Source organism: Trichosurus vulpecula, chromosome 1 (genome assembly GCF_011100635.1).
Source record: "Trichosurus vulpecula isolate mTriVul1 chromosome 1, mTriVul1.pri, whole genome shotgun sequence".
Taxonomy (NCBI): Eukaryota; Metazoa; Chordata; class Mammalia; order Diprotodontia; family Phalangeridae; genus Trichosurus; species Trichosurus vulpecula.
The window spans coordinates 64,179,399-64,186,659 of NC_050573.1; positions in this window are offsets into that span (position 1 = coordinate 64,179,399).

The following is a 7,261-nucleotide window of genomic DNA, read 5'->3' on the forward strand; positions in this document are numbered from 1 at the left end:
TCCTGATAGAATTTTATCCACAAAGCCATGTTACACTGTAATCCTTTGTATTGGATATGAAGATTTGGATCTGGAGACAATAACAGCCTTTCGTATGAAGCACAGAAAGAAAGGTTCCTGCATGTCCTTTGTGCAACACCTGATAACATGATACTATTTTAAACAGATTTTTAAAATTGATAAGCATGCCAGAGAGCACCAGTTTCATGAGTGCTTAACTGTTTCTATATTAAAAGAGAGTCATGTAATCTGGGATTATAGGATTGTAATAACAATAGTCACTCATGTGCTTCTTTCCTTTGAAAGCAGAAATCTTTGCCTTGGAAATGACAAGAGCTGTTGAACGATAGAAATACCAAATAGTGTGCCAGCATCATAATGAGGGATACATTGGTATATCCACAATTGTGTCATAGTGAGAGCTTTGGGATCCTGGGATTCAGGCAATGGATATTGTTTTTGAGACTAAAAAATGAGTTCAGGTATTTCGACCTCATGAGAATGTTAACGGCATGGGACATTATGAAGTGGTTTAGGCATATATGCATAGACAATATCATAGAAGTGAGAAAGTTGGGGACTTGAACATATATGGACAAGTATACACATATATAATATAGCTGAGAAGTTTAATACTGCTTTTCTATAAAAATATTGTAGATACTGTTTTTTATTGCTTTGCATTTTGTTGTTAATGTATGAGTTACTGTCAGAGTCAGTAGGAAATATAGAACAGGAAGAATAAGAGTAATAGAGAACCAGTGATTCATAGGGGAGAATAACCTAAAAGGGAGCCAGTAGTCAATTCAAGACCATGGCCTCAGAGGTCTATAAAAATGCATAGGCTGTAGGTAAGTAGCAAGATGAATCTTTATAATTGGATGCACATTTTAAATTGTTTCACTGAGACTTGGTGGGGAGAGACCCATGGTTAAAATGACTTTGTTAAGGTACGTTTTATAGGAAAGGACAAAAGACATAAAGAGATGGATAGTTCAGTAGCACTAGATATTCAGACAGTATGTTTATGTTAGGAAATCTAGGAAATGGATGGGAAGAACAAGGTGGATTCAATTATGATCACCATGTGAATGATTCTCAGATCCTCTTATCCAGCCCTAACCTTTCTCTTGATCTCTATTCTCCCATCTGCAGCTGCCACCTGGACATCTTGAACTGGATGTCCCTTTTATCGTTTAGTTGTTTCAGTTGTGTCTGACTCTTCCTGACCCCATTTGGGGTTTTCTTGGCAGAGATCCTGGCATGGTTTGCCATTTCCATCTCCAGGTCATTTTACAGATGAGGAAACTGAGGTAAATAGGATTAAGTGACTTGTCCAGGGTCACACAGCTAGTAAGTGTCTGAGACCAGATATCTTAAACTCAACATGTTTAATACTGAACTTACTATCTTCTTCCCTCTGTATAAATCCCCTTTTCTTCTAAACATCTTTGTTTTCTTCTCAACTACTCTTGAAAGCACCACCCATCCCCCAGTCACCATTCCTCAGTCTCTCTAACCAAACCTGAGTCCATTTAAATATTTTTGCCAAGGCCTATCAATTTTAACTTTGTCACATCTCTCTTATCTATCTCCCTCTCCACTATGACACTGACCTCATTCTGGTTCAGGCCCTCTTCCCCGCACACCTGGATTATTTCAATAGGCTGCTATTTGGTCTTTCTGCCACAAGTCTCTCCTTATTCCACTTCATTCTCCACTCACCTGTTGAATTGATCTTCCTAAAGTGCCAGACTGACCATATCACCTTGGTACAAAAACAAAACTCTAATGACTTCCTATTACTCACAGGATGAAATACAAAATCCCCTATTTTATTTTCAAAGCTCTTTACAACTTTGTCTCCCCCTACCTTTCCAGTCTTCTTACACTTTACTTCCCTATGTATGCTCTCCATTTTGTGATCCAGTGACATTGACCTCTTTGCTCTTCCTTATACAAGATACTTGATCTTCTGATTCAGAGCATTTTCACTGGTTGTCCTACGTGCCATTCTCTACCTCCCTATATTTACCTTCTAGTTTTCCTGAATTCCTTCAAGTCTTGGTTAAAATAGTATCACAGTCTCAACCATGCAGTTCACCTAGACTTAAATAGAAATCCCCTCTATAATATCCTCATAAATGGTGATTTCCCCTACGCTTAAAGACCATCAGAGATAGGGAACCCACCACATCTGAAGGATTATTTCCTTGCACTAACATCTAGCCCACATCTGTCCTTACTGTCCATAGTAATTGCATGAGAGACTTCGAAATGCTTTCCTAGAATATAGATGAGCTAAACCTGTGGCCTTTCACAGGAATTGACCCCCAGTCTTTCCAGCTTCAATCCAAGTACTCTGCTCATTAGACTGTGGCAATTGCAACCGGTTACTTTGATTTGGGGAGGGGACAGTCCTTCATTGTTCCCAAGCTAATAGACACGTGGAAGTTAATTGTGTTGCTGAATAAGGATGTTTTGGGGGGTGAGGTAAGACAGGAGATTCTGGAAGTGACAATTTCTGTATCCCTGTCTGGAAATTAGATTCCTCTCTAACTTCTATGATTTGATAAGCAGAGTCATCATTGTGTTGGACAAAGCATATTGGAATGGGACTCAAAAGACCTAGGTTCTAGCCCCAGGCCTTCCACTAACAGATTCTGTGACCTGGACCAGCTTTTTGTCCCGGTAGCTTACTTTTCACAATTGATCTTTAGGGCCTTTCCATGCCTGATAAACTATTGTATAAGTTCCCATCCAACTCTGATGCTGCAATTCTAACATTCTATATGTTCTGGTCTCAAGTTCTTTTCAGTCTATCATTCAGTTTTTCTATGTTCCAAAGGCTCTTTCAGCATTAATTACCTCTATTCTAAAGCTGTGATGTCAAGCTCAAAATGAAATAGGTCCACTAATTTATACATAAAGATTCCTGTAGGCTACATAATGACTTACCTTCAAAATGTAATGTTATTTATCTTTTGTACTCTGATAGTACTTATGAGAGATGTGGGCCATATGCCTCCTGCTTTGAGGGTTGGACATCTCTGTAAAAAAAACCTCTTTTGGCTCTTACATTCTATAATTTCAGGGACTTTCTGTCTCAGACATTTTTTTTTTGTTTTAAGGACTCTCCAAGTTCTGATTACCCTGATCTTTGAAATAATCCAGTCTTAAAACTCAGTGAACCATTTAAAAAATGATACAACTAAGCTAAAGCATGGAGACCAACTAGAAGGCTATTTTTTGCCTTATACAGCTCTGAAATTCTATTTTCTAAGTTTCTTCTGATTCTAAACATTTTATATTCTAAGGTCTTCCCTAGCTCCAGTTACATTTTAAATCCTTTCTGTCTTTGAAATCCTATGTTCTATGTTCCAACAGCCCATCCAGTTCTGACAATCCACATTCTCAAATCCCTTTTAGCAATAAGTTCCGAGATTCTTTGAGGCACATTCACAACTTTACTTTGAGTGACATTGACCTTCAAATGAACAGAAAAGGCTCTCTGTCTATGCACTTACTTGGGTGTTTGGTCTGGATCTTAGCTTCTGTTCCTGAAGGACCAAGTTGTTGCCTTCCCTGGGCACATACTGACAGATAAGTTTCAAATAGGTAAGTAGCACGAGCTGTGGGCTATTAGCTGTGGGCAAGCAAACCAGGTCTAGAATACATATAGCTAGATCCCCAGACAGACATTCATATTCATGACAATAAAGCATTCTCTCTTTCCTTCCATGATGGTCCTCTTTCCTCTTTTGTGGATGGAGAGAGAGGTAGGTTGAATTGTGTGTTTTAGAAAAGAACACCTTCTTACAGAAAGGTAAATGTGGCAGGAAAACACATTCTATTGATGTATTTCCTAGCTTCTCTGTTCTTCCTGACCTACATGAGTCTCCATGTCCCACCACTGTGCTTTTGTACTGGCTGTGCCCCGTGCCTTGAATGTTCTGCTTTCTCATTTCTGCCTGTTGGAATTGCCAGTTTCTTTTCAAAGTCAGCCTGAGGACTTTTTATGTGAAACCTCTCCTGATGTATTGAACAGCCAGCTCAGTTGGTTGTCTCTTTCCTCCCCCAAACCACTTTTCACTAACTTTGATTTATTCTATAAATGCTCACATATGTACATGCCATCTCCACAGTTAGAGGGAAAGTTCCTTGAGGGCAGGGATTACTACACTTTATATTGGATACCCACCAAATTGCATGTTGCCTGTCCCATAATAGCTGCTTAATAAACATGGACTGAGAGATTGATTCTGAGGTCCCTCCCACTACTAAATTTGGTTTCTAAAAAAAAGATTTCCCTTCCTACTATGTCCAATATTTTCTTTTCTAAGTTCTGAAGTTCCTTCCAACATTAAAATACTATGAACTGTGTGTGAGAGTCACCTTGGACTCTGCTATTATACCTCCTACATTCTAAAGTCCCCCCCCCCCCCGGTTTGTACATTTTATGTCCAAAGGAACTTGTCAGTCAGTCACTGAGCATTTATTACTATGTGCCAGGCACCATGCTGAGCCCTGGAGATACAAAGGCAGAAAACAATCTCTGCTCCCAAGGAGCTTACCCTGTAATGGGTGAGGCGACATGCAAACAGCAGTGTGCAAACTAGATATATACAGGAGAAATGTGGGCTAGTCTCAGTGGAAAGACACTAAGATTAAGTGGGATTGGAAAAGGCCTCTTCCAGAAGAAAAGATTTTAGCTGAGTCTTGGAGGGAGCCAGGAAGGTGGGATGTGGAGAGGACATTGGAGAGAGTTCCATGCATGGGGACCAGCCAGTGAAAATGCTTCTATTCTGGAGATAGAGAGTTTGATGTGAGGAAAAACAAGGTCAGTGTCCCTAGATTTCAGAGTGCATGCAGAGGTGTAAGATGTGAGAAGCCAGGAAAAGAAGAAAAGTTTCAAATTATGAAGTGTTTTAAAAGCCAAGCAGAAGATCACAAAGTCAATTGAGATCCATTTGATTAAAGGAGTGATGTGGTCAGACCTGTACCTTAGGAAGATCAGTTTGACAGCTGAGTGGGGGATGAGCTGGATTGAGGAGAGTCTTTAGACATGGAGACCAACCAGGAGTCTATTTTGAGTCCTATGGAGCTCTGATATTCTATCTTCTAAGTTCCTTTTGAGCTTCAGCGTTTTGTATTCTAAACTGTCCTCTAGCCCTATTCATAATTTAAGTCCTTTCTGTCTTTGAAAACCAACATTCTAACAGCCTTTACAATTGTGACATTGTATGTTCTCAAATCCTTTTTAGCAATAAATTTCTGAGATTCTTTGAGACACATTCAGAACATTATTTTGTGTGAGCCTGACCTTCAAATGAGCAGAAAGTGACCCCTGCCTATGCACTTACTTGAGTGTTTGTTTGGTTCTTCTCTTTTGGTGCTGAAGGACCAAGCTGTTGCTTTCCCTGGGCCCCTACTGACAGAGAAGTTTCAAATAGGTAACTAGCCCAAGCAAGAGGGCTTGAGGCTTTACCTGAGGTGATGTGTATGACAGCAGGAGTCTATTTCTTTCCCCATGAAGGATGCATGGGGATAATTGTAAGTACATTACAGGGAGTCCCTGGACCCAGGACTCCAATTCCCTGAGCCCCCTGTTAGAGACAAACACTGGGTAATTGTCTGTCCTCCATACCACTATGGGCTCTGCTTCCTTTGGGGAAGAAGTTGACCCAAGTTTTAAAATTTATTTTCACCACACTGCTCTCTCAGCAACATTGAGATCTCTCTTTGTTTCCAGTTCTCTTCTGGGAAATGTATTTTAGATGTTGGAGCACAGAAAGTTGAAAATGATATATGTGTTAGCACAGTGACCATAAGACATCAGTGCTGGGAAACATTCTACGTACATAGAATATATGTAGTTTCCATGTCAGAGTTTCATTTGGGGCACAGTATAACATGATCAGAGGCCTAGACCTGCAAGGGACCTCAGAGACCATCTATTTAGTCTAAATTATGCATTTGAGAATTAAAGAAACTGAATTTTAGGTTACATCTTGTGCCCAAGATCAAATAGCTATACCTTAGAAAGAGACTTTTCAACCATGCTATCTAATTTCAGGATCAGTGACCTTTGCCCTGAATCTCATTCTCTCCTCAAGTCTTGTGCAAGGATCACTAAGAGCCTGATTTTTTTAGTCTTTTTACTTTTGCAGTTCATTCCTCTCACCCAGATAAACTGGGAATTTCACTGTTTGACAACACTCCAGCTGAGGTGTAATGACCAACTTCCCTTCTCAGGACACAGATTCACACAGCTGAAAATATGGGCTGATGTGATGATAGATTTAGTGTTGAAAAGTGTTATTGATCATTTTACAATTAGGGAAACTGAGCCCTAGAGAAGTTAAAGGAATTGATTCAGGTTGCATAGCTCAGAAATATGAGTTAGGTTTCAAAACCTGCTCTTCTCAGTCTAAATCAAAGTTTGTAAAATAAATAAGTATAAATAATTAGTAACTTTCCCCCACAGGCCTGTCCAATTTCATTTATTTATAGGTTACTTTTCCCTACTGATGTTCTCCTTCATGGCTTCTTTCCCTCTCTGCACAGCATTGATTCATAATATTTCTGTTATGATTATTATAGTACTCCTAATCTCCCAGAAGGTGGCAAGATTTCCCTTTCTCAGGGGATCAGCTATTTGTATTTAGAATATGCACAGCTCAAAACTGAAAATGTAGCTCTTCCTTCCTCCCTTCCTTCTTTCCTTCTTTCCCTACCTCCATCCATCCCTCCTTTCTTCCTTCCTTTCTTCCTTCCTTCTTTCTTTCTTTCTTTCTTTCTTTCTTTCTTTCTTTCTTTCTTTCTTTCTTTCTTTCTTTCTTTCTTTCATTCTTCTCCTCCTTTTTCTCCTCCTTTTTTCTTCTTCCTCCTCATTGATTTCATTTCTTTTCCTTAATAAGCATTTGTTTTCTTTCATACTCTAAAATCTCCACAAAACACCATTGCCTCATATACAAAACAAATTTACATAGTCAAGTAAAACAAATTTCAGTGTCCCAAAACCTATATCACATTTGAATTTAGAATACATATTTTTTCAACAGGAAATGAGTAGGAGGCTTGGTTCATCATTTGTCTTCTGGAATCATTGTTAGTCAGTGTGATGAGGAAAGATCTTAACCATTTTGAAAGCTGTTTTTCTTTATAATGTTGCCATTATTATCTGAAAGGTTTTCCTAGACTTTCTCACTTTATTTTTCATTAATTCATTTTAGGATACTGTTTAATCCTGTGAAAAAAC